At 45.7% G+C, this 20,410-nt stretch overlaps 1 protein-coding gene across 2 annotated transcripts in view; it reads left to right on the top strand.

The window, feature by feature from the left end:
* Nucleotides 1-14,196: 14,196 nt before the first annotated feature.
* Serpine2 (serine (or cysteine) peptidase inhibitor, clade E, member 2) overlaps nucleotides 14,197-20,410 on the top strand; it is a 64,349-nt gene continuing 58,135 nt past the window's right edge. The window contains exon 1 of one of the 2 annotated variants that reach the window (NM_009255.4): nucleotides 14,197-14,351. The gene's annotated coding sequence lies outside the window, so the exon portion shown is untranslated. Of the gene's footprint in view, nucleotides 14,852-20,410 lie in introns of both variants that reach the window. The other variant, XM_006496459.4, reaches the window with a different exon arrangement.

Raw genomic sequence — 20,410 nt, 5'->3', positions numbered from 1 at the left:
CTGTACTAAAACAGTCTGAGAGAGGTAGACAGACAGATTACCTGAACAGAGTACAGATTCTACTAGTAGAAAGGGGGAGGCAACCAAAGATAACTACCTCTGCTCTGCCTAGTTGACAGCCAGTGTGCTGCAGGCTGCCACAAGTTCTCATGGGGATATTGTCAACTTTTCATCTGTGTGCATAATTTAGCATGTGAATACCCATCTTGAGGTATTATTAGGTATATGTATTAGTGAGAATATTCTTGAGCTGATAATCCTCTCCTGGTGTGCTTAAGGGTATATTTCCCAATGAACAAGAAGCAGGAGGCATAAAACTTCACCAGTATGCAGGTGCTGAGATATGAAAACCTTTCCTACTAGTAAAGCAAGTCCTGCGTTCTTGACACTGGAGACATGGGGCTGAAGAGGTACCAAGACCATTAGTTGATAATGGTTCGTTTCAGTTGCCAGCTGGATGATCTTAACAAACATCTGGTGCGTTAGTGATGCACACATTTGGGTGTGTCTGTGAGAACATTTGCTGAAAAGATGGCCGACGGGGGAAAGATCTGAGAGATCAGGATCTGACATCTCTATCTTCTTAAGAAGAAACCATTGCAACAGAATCTCTGATAGAAACAGCATAAGGAAGAACAGCAGAGCTAAGGCTCACAGTTGCCGGCAGTCCTGGGAAGGCATGGTGGTGCCCACAGCAATAGGAGCATGTCAGAGTCTCCTCAGTGAACCAAAAAGCAAATTGCTCAGGTTGGAATCAGGGCTGGCTCTAATTCCCAAACATCCAGCCTCTGTAGCCTTACACCACCAACCATGCATCCTGCCCTGAAAAGGTGCCTGTTCAAAAAGATCCCACCATCTAAAGATCAAGTATGTGACCACATGAGCCCGGGGAGGGGACAGTGAACATGCAAACCATAGCAACAGTGTTGCTGCATTAAGGCCTTATCAGGCTTCTTAAACATCCTGTTTCAAATATGATCACATTAGAAAGTGGGAGCCCACCCTGGTGGGGCACCATCCCATGGGATGGGGTCTGGGACAGAAGAAAAGGGGTGGGAGGAGGGAAGAGGCAGCTGAGCACTGGTCTTCCTTTTTCCTGATCCACTCAGATGTGCCTGGGAGTCATCTGTTCTTCCTTCTCCCTGTGATAGACTGAAACCATGATCCTGTATTAATCTGTCCCCTCTAGTTCACTCTTCTTGGCTATTTTGACACAGCAAGAAGAAAAGCCCTCCCCCCTCTGCCCATCAACAGGACACATGCACTAAAACTGCACTGTTCAAAATTGTTGTGTATCTTGGTAGCAACAAGCACACATAGTGTCTAAATCCAGGCTTCTACATCCCTTTTTGCTAATGAGAGGAACCATAACATCAATTTCTTGTTGGGGATGGAAAGATAAATTATCGGTAAGCCTGGTACCTTGATCCAAAAGGCAAAAAAAGGGGGCAGGGGGAGGGGCAATAAGCAAAGGGTTAAGGGCACGTGAAAGGGATGTAGGAAGAGGCCTCGGTGGCTGAGTTTGGAGATTGGAGAGTGAAAACATGATACAAAAGTTGTGGTTCTGTATCACACCTGAAAGTATAAACATGCATGAGTCCATATTGATATAAATATAGGACTGAACTAAATAGGTGAAAAGAGAATACTACAGAATTCTTTACTACAGAATAATTCTATTTAACAGAAGCAGATATTCCCACCTGCAGACACTTTAACCTCCACCCATGTGAGGTGGACTTAGCCGTGAGCATCAAGAGAACACAAGCTAATGACAACACCCGTTGATATGCCAGTGCACAAAGCAGACTTTCTACATAGCCTGACTCCTAGATGAAGAGTTACAGGCTATTAATGCCTGCTGACAGAAGGAGAAGCAGTCTCCTCCAGGGACAAGCTCCCACCTAAGGTTGTCCTGTCACTGATGGTCAACCCAGAACCCATGCACAGATAAGCAGATTTAAATAGTACTTAGTAGTTGCACTTACCTGTGAATATATGGACTGCATAACAGTAATAGCTACAGAAGAGACCACAAGATCATGGATTTGAGAGGGGGTGGGGAAGAGCTGGAAGGGGTGAAAAGGAGGCAGGATTAATGTAGAAACAATCCTAAAAAAGTAAAAGCATTAAAATTCTTTTAAAATTATAAAGAATAAAAGGGTGAAACAGTGGCTTTCAGTGAAAAAACACAGCAGATACCGCCTGAGCCAAATGACCAAGATGAAGTGTCCTGACCTCATGCAGCCCCAAGATGATGTGGGGAGACAAAGAGAGAGGCTCAGCTCTGTGGTCCTCCCCGAGTCCTGCAATCCCTATCCAGTAACAAAGGACACTAGACAAACACAAATCCAGAGATGCACAACATAATACAACTACTGGCTCATAACTGTCAAGATTATGAAAAACAGGAAAAGGTTAAGAACTTGTCACAGCCTGTCACAGTCTGCAGGAGACTAAAGAAACACGGTGACTAAATGCAATGGGTACCTTTTATGGGAACCTGGAGCTACAATTAAACGATGGAGGAAGTACTGGTGACATCCAAGCAAGCCTGGTGGAATTTTGTTCCTGATGGGGTGGCATGATTCATTTTTAAACTGTGACAAATGATGGACGCTCAATATTACCCTTTCAACTGTGTTATAAGCCTAAAAATTATTACAAGGTACAAAATTTTAAATGCTGATTAAAAAAAAAGAAAGCTGAAAACTAATGTAAAGCTCGTGTTTGGGAAGCTGGGGAGGTGACTCATTAATGAAGAGCTCCCAGGACTCATATTGGGCAACTCACAACCCCCTGAAAATCTAGCTCCAGGGCATCCTCTGACCTCAACACAGATGTGCACAGAATCCCTCCCCGGACAGACAGACACTTATGCAATTAAAATAAATAAATAACACTTGGTCTAGGCAACAGGATTAAGGCCCTGAGTTGCCCAGTTCCCCGGAGGGTACCGCTATCCTGCTTTTATTCCCTCGGTTACAGAACTCTATGTTTGTGCCTGGGTATAATGTTATCAGCTCGTAGAGGGCCTCATGATGTCATAACATCAACTTGATCTACTACTTCTTACAATCAAATAGTACCATCTTCCTGAAGATCCGTGAAGATGCTTTTGCGATTTAGTGCCCAGGACGGTCATAATTCTCTAACTCAGCTTAGACACCAGTTGCCAGGAAGCTTAAAGGCAAATCTGCCAGACACCGCTAGGAGATTTAGGACTTCGGGTACAGATCCTGTGATGATTCCCATTCCAAGCTTATTGTGACCATCTTCCTTTTCTCCTCCCTCTTCTCCACACACAGAAATGGGGCCCTTCTTCTCTGCAACCTCAGTGCCCAGGTTGGCGTGTGGCTCACATCCATAACTCATAAGGTGTTTGTCATACACCTCCAGCCTTTCCAACAATTAACTGCAGAGTATTATAAACTTCAAAACAATCTGGTAACACTGTGAGCACTCTCCTTTCCGTTTCACAGGTCAGATAAGTGAGCATGAGGGTGGAGAGTTACACAAACTGTGACAGAGCTTGGATTTGAACCCACAAAGTCTGACTCTGAAGCCAGTGTTATTAAGCTAGTAATGCCAAATAGTTTGTAAATGAGGAGTGGGTGAGACAAAGTAATAGGAGAGAAGGAGAAAAGAAAGAGGAAGGGAGGGAAGGAGGAAGGAAGGGAGAGAGAGGAGAGATTCCAGAGAAAGTTTAATGTAATGTAAGATGGTATGATCTATTGTTTACAACCTCAGGATTAGAAATTTTAAAGAAAATTGCAAAAGGTTCTATACTCACCCCCACGCAGATACAATCTGCATCATTGAATAGAAAGACACATCTTGCCTTTAGGGTTTAAGACAAGAAAAGATATTATTAAAATGCAAGTATCATTTGAAAGAAAGTGTAGCCAGCGTTAAAACTCAGTTATCACCTCAGCTAGGCAGTTTGCTAGGAGTCTCAATGGGGATGACATTTGTTGGGTGGAAGGCCCAGCAGGTTTAGGGGCTCCTAGGAAACTGTTTTTGAAGGAGCCTGCATAAGGCTGGGACAGAGAGGAAGCCCACAGCAGTGAGCAGCACTGGAAAGCTAAGGAGATTGAGCTGTGGGCATGAGCTTCACTCCCGGCCTGTCTGTGGTGAGGCAGCTGGTTGGCTCTTCAAGCCTTTATGGACCAGACAAGCAAAGAAGAGACACAGAACAAGAGCCTGAAACCCTTGCTGGACCACATTCTGATTACTTCTTCTGGACACTCCTTCTCTTATTCCCATCCCTTCAAACCATGGATTTTAAACGAGATCTAATAGCCTCAAAAAGACAGCATTTATCTAACAGAGTATTTCCCATTTATTGCACATGATGTGGAGCACTTAGGAGGTAGTGCAGAATCAGGAAATCTAAATTAAAATAGTGGTTATAATAGCTGCTGATTAAAAGCTTTCTGGATGGTGTGTGTATGTGTGTGTGGTTTTTAAAAATAATCTCATTCCAACTTCCCAGTGGATCTGTGTGGTAGTTTGACTACTCCTTCATCGATAAGTAATGGGAGGCTCAAAGGTATGTGGGGAATTCCCTGAGATTGCAGGCTAGGAAAGGAGAGGGCTTATATAAGAGCACTGATCTATCTGGCCCCAGGCACAGGCTCTTCACCTTACCTAAGTCCTAGAACAAGTCAGTTGGTTTGTGGCCCCAGGCAAGTGAGATCATCAGCTTTCTTAAACTTTAATGTTCATGTGGCTCAACGGAACATTTTAAGCATTGTTTTGTTGTTGTTTTTGTTGTTTAAAAAGAAAAAAAAAGGTTGTTGTCCCAGAGTACTGGGGTGCACATTTTGACCTGAGAGGCTGCCCTGAGGTTGATGGGGAGGGTGTGAATCTCTAGAAATGGGGGTCATATGTCAATTTTCATCACCGTGCATAAACAACAATCTTGGTAACAAGGTGAGATTCACAGGAATGCCTGCCCCATGCACAAATGAGAAGAATGGATTCCCTAGAGCATTCTTCAACAACAATCTCCAAGATGATCCCACAGACGCCCTGTGGAATATACTTTAACCCGGTGGCCTGAAGATCTGTAAGGCTCCTTCCTCATTCTATAAGTCTTTGAAGGTATTCTCAATGCTAAGATGTTACAGATAGAGCTGCCCCATGACTCACTGGCATTAGATCACACTCAGCTGTTTAGCCTTAAAAAGTAGACTGGAGAGCCCGAGAAGGGCCCTTTAGCTGGCTCTTTGTGTGATAATTGCTTTTAAAAGTCACCATGGCTCTCTAAGTCTGGTATAACAATAATTGGCTTCTGTTCTTTAATAAGAGCCAGTTTTTCTTCCAAGCTTCATAAACATAGGGTCAGTGTTACCTTCGTTAAAACCAAAATGGTGATAAGTGGGAGCAAGTTACCTCTTCACAATTGAGACCCCTGTGGCCTGGAAAAGTAAGAATTGCTGTATGGCAGTACCACAAGACACAGTACAGATCAGCTGTGCCCTGTGGCCAGCTAGCACTATGAGTCTGGTCTTAACGACTGGCTCATTACATTGATGATGACTATTCTTAACTCAAAGGCTATCTTGGGAATTAGCTTGTCTTCACTGTGTGAACTGAATGAACTTTGAGGGTCCATGGGGTCTTCCCCAAACATCTGTATGCAAACTGACATAGTTCTTAGAAAGCTTTTTGAACTGGCATGAAGTCAAGAGCTTGGGGATAAATTCTTTCTTCCCATAAAGAACTAGCCATCTCATCTTGCAACACTTGTTTCTGATGCCCACTTCCCCTCTTTGACACCTGTCAATCGGGTCTGAGGAAATCCATAATAAATGTTATCATTTGTTGCTCAGCAATGTTCCAGGCAAGATAAAAGGTACATCAGGAGAGTTTGCTTGGGAGGCTCTTACAAAATAACCTAGACCAGATGACCTATGAGGACAGAAACTTATTTCTTACTATTCTGGAAGCTAAGAACTCTAGGAACAAGGTGCCAGATGAGTCAGAGTCTGGTGAGGGTCTGTTTCCTGGCTCATGGATGGCCATCTTCATCTCCTCTCTTATCTTACAGGAGTCTACAGCATCTTAGAGAAGGTGGATAAGGGTCTTTCTCAGGCCTCTTCTTTAAAAGTGCATACGTCCATTCATGAAGAATCCTCATGGTCTAATCATGTCTCACCTCTTGTTGTTTGGCTGGTTGGTTGGGGTGTTTGTTTGGTTTTTGGTTTTGGGGTTGCTTGTTTGTTTGTTTGAGATGGGGTTTCTCTGTTGTTCCGGAACTCACTCTGAAAATCAGACTAGCCTCAATTCAGAGATTCATCTGCCTCTCCCTCCCAAATGCTGTGATTAAAGGTGTACACTGCTGCCACCCAGCAAGACATCACTTCTTAATAGCATCCATTGGTCAACAATATTCAGCATGTGAACTTTGAAGGGACACAAACATACAAACCATAGAAGTTGATGTAGAACAGACTCAGCAACAACAACTTTGACTGAACAGGGAAAGACAACTGTATTTCTGGATAGATAATAATAATAATAATAATAATAATAATAATAATAATAATAAAAGTACTTTGGAGTTTACAGTATGTTTCCCTGTGGAAAAGCTGCTGCCGCCTCCTCCTCCTCCTCCTCCTCCTCCTCTTCCTCTTCCTCTTCCTCTTCTTCTTCTTCTTCTTCTTCTTCTTCTTCTTCTTCTTCTTCTTCTTCTTCTTCATCCTCCTCCTCCTCCTCTTCTTTTTTCAGTCTTAAGGAAACTGCATCCCAAAGACATTAAATGACATCCAGATGATCCCAAGAAAGTGACAGAAATGAACAGGAATCCAGATCTTCTGGATCGCAGTGTCTAGTCTTTTGAGTTCTTTCCATCATTCAAGCTTAAAAGTGGAAGTCTTCTAGAACAAAAGAAGGAACAAAAATATGCAAGTAATACAGCTGCCAAGCCTCACTTGGTCTTTGACTGGCTGTCCTCTTTTGGAACATAGAAATGAACTGGACTGTCCATTCATCCAATAATCATATTATAGTCTTCTGTGATAATATTATTTCATAATGACTGATGATAGTCTTTTCAGTTGAAGGAACTGTATGAAAAAAAAATAGAGCTATCTGGAACCAAATCCTTGTCTTGAAGATAGAATATGATTGTATGCAGTGAGTAGCTGACACTCAATTATGGGATTGCTGAGTGAGGGGAGAGATCGATACTGGTTGAGAAAGAAAAACTGTGACAGTCTTAGAAAGAGAGGTGGTGTACAAACCCCCTGAAAAGTGATTTTGTGATTTACCTTAGTAGAAACCAAATTCCTGGTCCTTCCAATTTTATAACTTGAAGCCCTACACTCACTCATATGACTGTTTTTGGAGACAGAACACCTAAGAGGGTAATTAAGACTAAATGAGGCCTTGCATGTGAGGTCTTAACCCAAAATCATTGGTGCCATGGTTTCTGTGTGACGTGGGCCATCCCGAGGATCTTGTGTTTGCACACTGCTTTGTTTGCATACTTTGTTTAGTGTTTAGTGTTGGGATCCCAGGTCTGGGAGACTATGATGCAACTTCTAGGGAAGGAGGCATGGCTGGTGGAGTTGCATCACTGTGAGGTTTAGAACCAGCCCCACTTCTAGCCTGAGAGCTCTGCTTTCTAGTTCACTGAGACGTGAGAAGATTCTGAAGGGCTTTTCCATTGCCGTGAACATGGCTGTGCCTCTGTTACCATGGCTGACCATGAGCCAAAAGAAATCTTTCTTACCTTGACTTATTTCTCTCTCACTCTCTCTCTCTCTCGTCTCCCTCCCTCCGTCCAACCCTTCTTCTCTCCATCCCTCCCCCTTTTCCTCTTCCCCTTTCTGAGAGGTGAGAAACAGTGAGAAACCAGCCATCTGTAAAGTACATAGTCTCTAAAACCCAGCACAGCTAACACCTTGTTCATAGAGTTCCGGCTACCACAAATAAACACTCATTCATATACCACTCAGTCCATGGCATGCAGACAAACATACATCTCAGCAAGAGGTGGAACCAACTTTTACTCTTGGGATCTTAGATAACTCATGACTTGCTTTGAATTGTGGCCACACAAGTGACATGGTGCTAAATCCAAGACAAGTCTTTTTGAGACCTTTCAACTTTGGTCAGCTCTCTGGAGGTCTGAACTATAACATGAAGCCTAGCTCCTCCTGGAAAAACCACGGAGAGGAGATGCCTTTGAACATGAAGTGTGATAAGATGAAAGAAGGAACACAAAGATGAGAGACACTGGAGAAAATAAAAATAGAGTTCCAGTCACCCCCACCAAGGAGCCTCACATGAGAGTGAAGGCTCAACTTACAGCTGTGCCGGTATGGTCAGAAAATACAGAGTGAATCAGACACCAGCCACCCCGACTGGATTCTGCTGGGGTGTAAGGGTCACCCAGGTGGTACTGGTTTTGAAGGCATGAAGGAGTTGAGCAGAGCAGCTGAGGCTTGGCACTGTGAGAGGCCATGGAAGGCCATTGGTGAAAGTGCAGCCTCAGTTGCAATTGATGGCCCAGGACTGAAGGGGTCATGCAGTGTTTTGGAGATGCCAGTACCATGAGATGACCACCAAGAGCAGCAGCAGCAGTGGAGTAGAGGCATCTGGAGCCTAGAGGATGACGCGTGTGCTACAAAGGGCATGGCTGGAGAAGTGACCCAAGCCCTTGGAGGAGCCCAGAAGATCGTGAGTTGGATCCCAGACATTGGACGGTTGGAGATTGATTTTTGCTTTTGATTGTGACTGTGCCCTGATATTTTCCCTCTTGAAGGAAGAAACTGTTTCAGTGTTGCCCACAGTTAAGAGACTTTTAATTTAAAAAGACTTTGGATTTTTAAAAGAGATGGATATTTTAAAGAGATTGAAATTTTAAGAATATGTAAAGACTGTGGGACATTTAAAGTTATTTAGACCTTTAGACATGCAAACGAGCAAATGACGGTTGTTATTTAAACTATGGTGATTTGGGCTAACTGGCTTCCTGGATGAGAAAGGGGGCCATAGGGGAAGAAAAAATGGTTTGAACGATGGCATACTGATAGGAAAAAAAAGGCAGTGTAATCATAGGTAAATAATTATGATTGATAAGGCTTTAAAGAATATAGCGGAAAGAAACGAGATACTACAAATGTAGGCTATGGGAGACTGTGTAGGCGTTCATGGTACTTTTGTATTCTGAGCAATTGGGATGTGTCAGGTGCTCTGCTAAACCCTTTGTAACTGGTCATCACTTGAACCTATGAATTCTATAGTTATTCCACATTCTGGCAGAAAAAAAAAAAAAGAAGGAAACAGAGACTCAGAAATTAAGTTACTTAGCAATAAGGCTAAGAATCTGAGCACAGGCATTCAAATGCCAGGGTGTGTACCTATCCCTCTGCAGAAGACTGCCTTTTCAGAGAATTGAACTGAAGTCACATGAAGGGTGTTATCTCAGTAGATGACAGATATAACACTTAGGGCCCCAAGTTGGATAAAACAGAGTGGACTGTCAGAGCTCCGACATTCATTGCTCTTCGACTCCTGACTGCAGATGCAGTGTGACCAGCTGCCTCAGGTTCCTGCTGCCCTGACTTTCCTGCCATCACAGGCTGTACCTTTGGTCTCATGAACCAAAACAAATTCCTCTTTGCATTGCTCTTGTCAGATGCTTTGTCTTGGCAACAAGATTAGTAATACATGGACAGAGGTAGCATGTTTCTTTTTAGACTTGCTAAGTGGAATGTGATGGTAAAATAGTAAGTGAAAGCTGCCTATTAGGCATTTGGTGACTATGCATATATGTATGTATGTGTGTGTTCATACATATACATCATATACATATACACTACATCTATGTATTATGCCTGTGCATGGCACCTATACATTGCACCTGTACATATACATACACATATACATTGTACCTATACATTGAACATAAACATTACACATATATACTACACACATACATTATACATAAACATGCCCTCAGAAAAATAATCCAAACCACTTATAAATACAGTTTTGGAATTCATCCAGAGCTAACAAAATCACAGGTATCCAGAAAGTCAGTGAAGTGTCCCCAATTATACTACAGAAATAAATGTTCCTCTAAAGTTGAAAGAGCTCACAGAAATACACATTCCTGAGCTTCTACTTGGAAGGGGAGAGACATGAACAGCCCAGAGGTCCAGATAATGCATGATCTCATTAAGCTGGGATGAGCAAGCCTCTAGCTGGTCTTCCCAGTCCTTGGAAGTACCAGGAGGGAATCCGGTTAACTTGGTTGTATGGTAATCTAGGAGAGATGGAGGCGGTTTGAGTTCTATTCCTACCAAGACAGTACACGAAGCAGGAGCAGTGCTGCACTAGACACACAGATGGGGAGAATGGGTTACAGCTGGCTACATCCTCATCAGCGTGCATCTCAGTCTGGGGGCCTAGAAAACGTACAGCCAACGGCAGTCAGGTTCATCTAGAGGGAGAGGAGGGTACGGAGGGAAAGATACAGGCAAGCAAAGGAATTAGAAGAATAGCAACAGACAGGAAAAGCACGTGAATTCATACTGCTGGGAGATCGTAAGGAATGATAAAAATCTAGGTTTCAGCCATATTCCTGGTAACTTTGGGAGAGAAGGAAGCCATGAACGGTTGGTGGAGAGGTGGGAGGAGAGACCAGTGATGCGCCCGAGTGGCTAGATTCAAGAAACTCATAGAAGTAGTCAGGTAGCATCCATTGAGCGCTGATTAAAGAAGCGCTAGGTTCCTTGAAGCACTGGGAACCACAGTGTTTCTTAAAACCTGCACATTCTGTTGTGCTTGCTGAGATGTAAGCCGAAAGTAATACCCCAGCCTAGCACTCAGCAATGCCTGTGCTCTGAAGCCGTTGCTGAAAAGCAGACAATAAGAGAGAGCAAACCCACCCTCTGCCTTAATCAGTTTCAGAAGTTACAGAAAGAGGAAATTGGATTTACTTGAAAGCCAACTTTAAAGGGAAATAAAAAGACAAATGTCTTTTATAAGCTCAACAGGGACAAAACATCGGTACAAGGGCCTCAGAAGGTAATTGTGTAAGTGAACTGTTATAGCCCAGTCTCCTTTCTCTGGGTTGGAACAGTCTTACAAAACAGGATTTGCATCTGTAATGTTGTGTAACAAGCAGCTCTGTGGTATAATATCTTTTAAATACAGGGTAGATAGGAGAGACGAAACTGTCACTATCTTAGCATCATAATCTCCCTCAGTCTTCCAGACAAAACACCATCACCCAGTTGGGAGCTAAGGACAGCTTTTACTCAAACACAAGGTCACTTTATGTGGGTCTGCCGGGGAGCAGTGGAGGTGGGGTGGGGGAATCACATTTATTCCACAGCACTCGGCACTGGACCCCATCCAAGAGAGGAAACGAGACTAAATAGATCATTTGTTTTATTCTGTTTGGGAATTTCTTGTGTCTCTCCCAACTGCAGCTTATGGACACAAAGCCAAACTCAGAATCCTGGCTAGAGCTGGCTAAGTGCCAGGTCACTTTTTTTTTTTTTTTTTTGACTAAATAGCTTGAAGCTGTAGCTGAAGATTAAGGCAAAGCCACACAATTGAAGGATGAAATGAAATTCTACTGTGAATGTGGAGTTGGGGAAGAAAGAACCAGGTAGGAGTTAAGTGATTTGTATTGCTCAAACAACACAGAGACAGAGACGGGAAGGACATAGCCCATGGAAGCACAGGTCTTTGAGAAATATACTTGCAAGAAGAGTTGGATACGGAGAGGAAAACCTGCAGCTTGAGCCCTCCAGCAGAGGTAGGCACACACCTTCTCTGGGTCCACCTGTGTACCGATGATGGATAGCCAAGTGCCTGGTGGTGTGAATGGCGTGTCAAGTGTACCCTGGATTTTGCCACTGTCCTGCCTTGTGGGCATGAGGAAGGTGGACCAAAGGCAGCCACCACGCACACTCAGTCACAAGTGTCGTTGGTATTCCTAGCAGATCCCGCTGGCAGAATGAGGCTTTGTTTAGACTCCTTTCCTCTGGGGGGAAGTTCACAATCCGTCCCATCCAGTGGCCAAAGAGAGAGAAAGAACATTCGTGGCTGGATTTATTTCAGTCTATTAGTTGACACTGTATCCTGCCTGATTTCAGAACTGAGAAGTCAAGTACAGCATTGCTCAAAAAAACCATTCCTTCCACACTGCTGGGGAGACGAGGGAAGGGCAGGTCAGTCGTGAGGTTGTAAACGAAAGCAGCAAATTGTAAAGACTCCCGAGTGGTGGGTGTATCTGACAGAGTCCAGACCAGTGGCTCTCAGCCTTCGGAATGTCACAACCCTTTAATACAGCTCCTCGGGTTGTGGTGATCTCCAACCAGACAATTATTTTCCTTGTTACTCCATAACTGTAACTTGGCAACAGTTATGAATCAAAAATGTAAATATCTGATAGGCAGGATATCTGATATGTGACCCCTATGAAAGAGTCATTGACCTCCAAAGGGGTCATGACCCCAGGCTGAGAATTTCTGGACTAAATCCTATTTATACTCTAACTGGGAAAAAAAGGGGGGGGGGGTTCATGACCTGCATTACAAGACACTCAAATCCTTCGCTGTTTGTCCATTTCTCCCAAAACCAGTTGACTTTCCTGAACATTTGGAACGGCAAATAGTGTTTGAGATACAAACCACGCAGTCCATGTGACATTAGGAAATCGCTTTGCAAAATGTCAGCCCTGAGAAAGAACTGGACAAAGTATATGGGGGTCTCAGTCGAGTGCCTACAACTGTCTCAATCAGCAGTGTCAGCATGAAGATGGTGAGATAGAAGCAGATGCAGAGAAACCAGCAAGCTCTGTGCATCTGCCTTCACTCACACTTCAAACTTGGCTCTCTAGTATAGTGATTCTCAGTCTGTGAGTCATGACCCCTTGAGGGGTCAAATGACCTTTTCACAGAGATCATCCGGAAACACTGATATTTATATGACAACTCATAACAGTAGCAAAGTCACAGTTATGAAGTAAGAAGGAAAATAATAGTGCTATGGGGGGGGGGGGGCGCACCACAACATGAGGAACCATACCTATTAAAGGGCTGCACCATTAGGAAGGTTGAGAACCACTGCTCTAGTAGTTTCTTATCTGCTTCCCCTCCTATCTGTAGCACTGCACCCTAATCCAGTGCCTTGTGCATCTGAGGCAAGCACCCTACCACCTAGCCACACCCTCAGTCCCTAATGCCTTCATCTGGAAAGCTGCTCTCAGTTTTTCAAGTCACACACACACACACACACACACACTCACACACACGGGTGGGGGAGTGTCTGTCATGGACACAGCTGTGTCAGTGTGGTTGCTCAGAGATCTGAGTTGCTCTAGCACTAGGTGCAGTTTATTTCACAGCCCTAAAGAGATTTACGGCTGTTTTTTCTTCATTGGGGCCAAACATGGGGCCTGATAGGGAGGGCGTTGCACCAAAGGCAACAGAGACTACCATGAAAGTCCCTACAAACCTAACCTGAGCAGAGGACTGAAGAATGCAGAAAGGGACACTCAGGTAACAGACCATGGGACATAACAGCCATCTGTTGCTGGCCTTGGGTCTGATAAGGTCTCAGGGGCTGAAGGTGTAGGTTCAAAACACCTGGATCTTCGGAGCTCTGAGAGTACTTCATGCTATCACCACAAGCAAGGGGTCAGTTTTCTGCATGTCCTTGCTTGTCATGTGCCTAGGAATCCCACAGCCAGCTCATCCACTAAGCAGGGATAAGTTGACTCTGGGGCACCTGGAGGACCTGTTCTAGACCTCCACGTCCTAGCTCCGTTATTTCCATCACCTGCAGGATTGCACACTGTCACCCCCCCCCCAACACCCCCAGACGACGCGTCTTGCGTCTCAGGGGCACACCACTGGCTTCTGTGTCGCCCACTCCTCTCCACTCCCCACAGGCTCATCCGGACGATCCACGTGCAGCTCGACCGGGGGTTGGCGCCGCACCTCGAGCCCGGCGCGTCTGGCCGGAGCTTTCTGGGGACCCGAACCCCCCAACCCCCGCGAGAGGGCGGCATCTGGCGACCGCGGGTCGGGCAGGGGGGCGTCCTAAAGTCCCCTGCGGTGCAGAGACGTTGCGGCCGGCTGCCACACAAAGGCGGCGGCGGGAAGGCGGGGCGGGGCGGGCCGGGGGGCGGGGGAGGCAGGAAGGGGCGGGGGCGGCGGCGGCGATAAAGCCCCCGCGCGGCCCGGCCGGCTAGTGCAGTGGTTGCACGGGAGTGCGGGCTGCACGCGTCACCGTCACCGCCGCCTGTCCCCCACCGCCGCGCAGCGCCGATCTCCCTCCCGGTTTCGGCCGCCACCTGGGGATCCAAGCGAGGACGGGTGAGTAGCAGCTGCGGGGTTCCCGCTGCTCGGAGGGGAGCCGGGGACTGTCCCCGGGGCAGCACCGCGACCGGTTGCTGGGGCGGGAACTTTCTCGAACCGCCTCGGGCCCCGCTGCGAGCGCTCCTGGCTCCCGCGTCCCTGTCCCCGAGGGTTTGGGCGTCCAGGTGTGCCGGAGGCTGACGGAACGCTCGCCGAGCTCGGGGTGGGTCCAGCAGGACTGCAAACCGTGACCCTGAACCCGAGGCGACTGGGCACTCACGGGTAGCACCGACCCCACACTTTTCCCGTGCGCGGGTCCCTGTCCCGGGCGACCGGCTCTCACTTGTAACCTTTGCCTGTGCAGTGTGGAGGTGGGCAGCGGTTTGGGGAAGGACTTCAGTTCACACTGGCCTTTGCAACAGGCTTGTCCCTAGGATACAGTAGCAGCTCTTTGCGATTTCTTATTTATTTTCATCATCTGTGGACCAGGGAATTGCGAGGCCGGTGAGTGACTCCAGGTAAGGTGAAAGTACTCAGAAATCCTCGGAGGAATTAGGTATTTAATTTGCCCCCACGATGAGCAGAGAGGGAAAGCTGCTATTACATAAGACAGCACTCCACCTTCAGGTATTAGGGAAGGTGCTGTTGAGGATTTTTAGTGTTTTAATGAACAAAACAGAATCTCCGCGTGTCTCTCCAGAGAAATCTCCAAACGCCGCTGGATCTTGCTTTGACTACTTTGCTGGGAACGTTCTTATATTTAGCATGAACATAAAAAGGTGTTTGAAGGTTTAACTTTTCTCTTTCAAGCCAGGAGGCAGTTTACTTTTCTGAACTGTTCTAGAACAATTGATCTGATCATCTTGTACTTTGGAGATTTTGTATCTGAATGGGAATACAGATAATGGGAGAAATGTCAGCATTACCGATTTGTGTATCTGAAGCACACTTAAAAATTGAAGGTGCTTTGAACACTTTCTGTGGTTCTAAAACAATAATTATACCCTGTTGGCAACATTTAAGCAAAAAAAAAAAAAAAAAAAAAAAAAATCTCAAGAGCTTCGCCACAGATAATGGAACCGTCAACAATGGAGTTTTAGCTGTTTTTTTCAGAGTAGTGTTTGAAATTTTTGTTCAGCTAAGGGTGACTCCTGAAGGTCATGAGCCGATGTCATCGTTCCTTCTTCTTTGAAAGAATCTAGGCAGAAATTTTCTCCCATGAACTTGACAAATTAGCACAGTAAGACAGAAATTGCCGAATCTCTAAAGGATGCTAATTTTCGGCCTCACACATAGGCGACTTGACAGTGGTCAGAGATGGGTTAGGATGGAAGAGTTGCTGCCCTCTTCTAGCCAGTTCTTCTCCCACAGGGTTTGGAACTTTGGCCTTTTCCCCCTCTTGTGGTGGTATTGCTGCGGGGACTCTCGATTCTGTGACCACGTCAGGTCCAGTGGTTTTCACACTCCACTTACTCAGTTGTTCTCTGGACATGTTCAAGACTTGCCCTCAACTGGGGGTGCTGTGCTTCTAATGTCAAAAACTCTGGCATCTGCTGGATGTAGTGATATAGATGCTCAAAAATCCCAGCGTGTGGGAGACTGGAACAGAAGGATTGCTGTGATGCTGACCTACATAGTGGGCTCCAGATCAGCCAGGGCTACACACACACACACACACACACACACACACACACACCAACCATTATCTTTAAACTCTAGGCTCCTCCCCTCCCTCAGGCTGCAAACAGGCTCTCCCATTGTAGTCTTCAATACAAAGGTTTTTTTTCCTGGTGCCTTCCATGCTTCAGGCTCTACAGGTGACCTAATAACCTATGGTTCTGAGAAAATAAAGACCACCAGACTTACTCCATGCATCACCTCTGGGCCACCCTATAAGCATTTCCATATTTACCTATCTCCCCAGGTCTGTATGTGTCTTCAGGGTTTTTTTTTTTTTTTTGGGGGGTGGGGGGTCGTGGAGGGTGGACTTTTCACCTTTGCTAAATATAGCAACTCCTGTCTTCCTGAGATTATCATTCTTATGGTGGAAAAACAGACAGGAAAGCACTGGTAAATACTGTGGTATAGAAAGGCTGGGAAATAATCAAGTTGAACTGGGAACTTGCAGAAGATGAAAGAGAAGGCTCCTAGTGTCAGTGACTAATGTTCGCAGCTCTATCCTGAATCCCAGCTCCCTCTGCTCGGAAACCTTCCTCCTCTCCCGTACCTTCTATGCATTTTCTCACCAGGAACCCGTCTGTTTCAGCTGTAATTTTGCATTGCTCTAACCTCCCCTGACCTGGCATTTTTACCTTATCCCTGGTGATCACCAGACCGCTCCATGCTTCTTAAATTAGTTCCCACTTCCCCAGTTTCCCTTGCCCTCAACCCCTGCCAGTCTCCCCAGAACAAAAAAATAACCTACCATTTCCTGCATGAACCACCTCCTGGGTGCTCAGCTGGCCTCTGCAATCTCCGGGGTGCTCAGCTGGCCTCTGTTTCATTAGAGTCCAGGTACTCTCTTCCATGCCTTTCTATAGCTCTCTTCCCTCTGGTTTTCCTTCCTAATAAATACTCTGCCTCTCTCAGATAGTTAGGCTATCTGTAGAGTCTTTGGCCGAACCAGTTTCCCAGGTTCGTTTATCATCAGGATGAAGTGAGTCTCAGGTTGACATCTGAGCTAAGAGCATTCTCCTATATTTCAACTGGTTACCAGCCTGGAGGTCTGAGACTGACTTTCTGTGTTTGCTTGCTGTATGCAGGTGTGTGTGTATGTGTTTGTATGCATGTGGAGGCCAGAGACCAACCGCAAGCGTCATTCCTTTCTCAGACACTGTCCCTCTGGTTTGGTTCGGTTTGTTGAGATATGGTTTCTCACTAGCTTGGATCTCCACAAGCAGACTAGACTGCTCAGGGAGCCTAAGGGATCCTCTCATCCCCACCCACCCCCCAATTCCCCCCATCCCCACATCCACCTTCAGCCCTCTAAGCCACTGGTTCTCAACTCTTTAATAAGTTTCCTTATGTTATGGTGGCCCCCAACCTAACATTATTTGTGTTGCTACTTCATAACTGCAATTTGCTACAATTATGAATCATAATGAAAATATCTAATATACAGGATAGCTGATATGTGACCCCCATAAGGAGGTTGTTTGACCCCCCACCCCACCCCTGAGAGGTCACGACCCACAGGTTGAGAACCACTTATCTAAACCATCTCATCAGCCTCTGACTTTTTATGTCCACCCCATATGTGCCTCATTAGCCAAAATGTATCCTTTAATGACTACATAATTCCTCAAGGTATATAGGTGGTAGCCTCCAGAAATGCCTACTTTCTGCAGATCCTGCTCCAGGAAGTCACAGTCCAGTTGCTTCTCTGTGCTGTGAGATCCCATAAGCCTCCAAATCTATTTGCAAAATGGTGAGCGGTACATCGCTTTCAGCAGGCAGACTTATAAATGGCCTGAATGAAATGTACAGAAAATGAACTAATACTCAGAGATCTGGAGATACCCTGAGTATATTGCTTCTCATAAAAGGCAGAAGACGTGGAACATGATGAGGCTTGCCTTCAATGTGGAACCCCTCTGCAGATGCTAAGCTTCTAGTGGATGTCTGTGATAGACAGATGCTTTCTGGTCCCTGTGGACCTGTAGCCTCCACACTTACATCAGCCCTGTGGCTTTGAAGTTAATAATGGGGCTGGGGCAGCTATTGGCAACCTGGGAGTCTCAGGGGCTTACTGTAAGATCAAGCTTTGCATCGTGTCTGTCTTCCATGCTGCTACTGGCTCAGATCACTACAACCTCTGTCTGTTGGCCTGCATCCCTCCTGACACAACCCAGTATCTCCTTCTTGGTGTGGAGCTGGACACCACTCTTGAGTGGCACTGTTGTGTCAGGGGATCTCTTGGGTTGGAAGGTGAGTGCTCAGTTGTCTTGATGAGGGGGTTGTCTCTAAGTGTTTCAGGGTCCTTTCACTGCGGCTCGTACAGAATTCTGGTACCACCTGCTCTGTGTCCACACTGCAGCCTCCACTGTTTCCACATATGTCACTCCTTTAGGTTTGGTTAACTCACACCCCCAGGCAATACTGAGGAGACTGTAAATATGCAGGCACGATCCCAGAGATATGCAGTTCCTAAGGTCACACAGAGTCTGTGACCATGGTGTTCAGGGAACTTTCCATAATATTCCGGGAACACACTGGGCTGGTGGCCATCTGGTTACTTGATCATATCTGTGCTCTCATCTCCCCTTCCTGCCTCCCTTGTATCATGGGGTCCACAGACCAGGATGCTGCATTGCATCTTCCTGCCCTGGGCTGCTGTATCTTTCCCTTCTATTCCCTTCTTCTGTTCTGACTGTCTGGCTAATTTCACCTTTTCTAGTTACCTCCTGTTCCAAAAGCCATTCCTGGTAATCACTATTTCTAGCCCTTGGTGGCATACATGCAGTGTGACACACACACACACACACACACACACAAACACACACACACAAACACACACACACAAACACACACACACACAGACACACACACACACACACACACACACACACACACACACACACACACACTGCATACATAGCTCATGGTGCCAGCTGCTGCCTTGCAGTCAAATGCTTTACCTACTGTTGTTTTCATTGTATTTGCCCCAGTAAGGTGTGCAGCCTAGTGTCATTCAATAGATGTGTGAATGAAACCATCATGTTTTAAGAAGTTGGTTTCCAATCTGGTGTGGAACAGTGGCTGCATTTCAGGCTGAAAGAGGAAGCCTTTAAGAGACCTCAACTTCTGGCTGTGGTCCTTCTCCTTTTCACATAGGCTTTTATACTTTTCAGTGTCGATGTGTGCTTGCATGTGCGGTGGCTAGAGGACAACCTCAGATGTTTGTTTGGTGGTAGCCACCTTATTTTATGAGAGTCTCTCATTGACCTGAAGCTCACCAGTTAGGCCAAGGCTGCTTGGTCCGAGAGCCCTAGGGATCCTGTTGTCTCCACCTCCCTAACTGGGACTACAGGTGAATGCCACCATGCCTGACAGTTTTTGTATTATTTTTCTTTTTTTAAAGCATGCGCTCTGGTGGATTGAACTTAGGTCCTTGAGCTTGCTGGGCAAGCACTCCTGTCTTCATGTTTTAAAGTGTCCTGAGCGACCATGTGTTTTGAGGGGGAGCATCAGGGCACATAGGCAGTACAGAAGTGCTGCTCTGCCTGCGTCCATGTGGATCATCCTCCTGCCCCTTCTCAGCCCACTCCTGTCTTCCTTGAGATCCGCTGGCTGGGCTGCACTCTGCCTCCCATGTTTTGTCTAGGAGGGAGGATGCCTTGCAGTTCACTTCCCCTAGCCTCGCTGATGATGGCGCTTACCTTCTTGGTGACATTATTTTTCTTTCCTTCCCTTGTAATTTTGCTTATTTCATCCTGGTGCTGGCTCTCTTCAGCCAAATATGGTGAAAAGGACCCTGGGCTGTAAAGGGTCTAGGCTATGCTGCTGACAGCCGAGCCATGTAGAACTCAGTCTCCTTCTGTATACAGTGGCTCTTCACTGAAATAAATGATGCCCACAATATCGTATTAAATGTCTTATAGATTTTTAAAAATCTATACCTTCTTGGCTTTCCTTCCCAATCTAGCTTTCTCATAACTCTCAAGTCTAGGTGACTTTTTGATCTTGCACGCGATATTCTGTGCTTACAGAGCACGGCGTTCCTGTCCATCTCTTTCTTTTCCAATCCTTTGAGGTCATTTAGCGTTAGAACTTAGAAATAGCACTGTGAGCCAAGGGGAAGATTTAGTTGATGTTTCTACTCAGAGGCAGTTATGAAATTGTTAAATGAATTAGGGCCCCTGTGCTTGGATCTTTTTTGTGAGTCTGCTCCCCATATATAAATGTTTCCAGTCCTCTCTTCCAAACCATCTTTCTTCATGAATAGATTGCATGCCTGGGGTGGAAATCAATGTTGGTTAAAAAAAATACCCTTGGGTACTAAAGGGAGTCAAGCACAGTAAACTGCATCTTAAGGTTATTTCTTATCTGTAAGTTCCCAATTTGTCTTAAGGATGCTG

The sequence above is a fragment of the Mus musculus genome, chromosome 1 (genome assembly GCF_000001635.26).
Source record: "Mus musculus strain C57BL/6J chromosome 1, GRCm38.p6 C57BL/6J".
Lineage (NCBI taxonomy): Eukaryota > Metazoa > Chordata > Mammalia > Rodentia > Muridae > Mus > Mus musculus.
The sequence above is the reverse complement of the archived record's forward strand: the minus strand, read 5'-3'. Positions and strand labels throughout refer to the sequence as shown.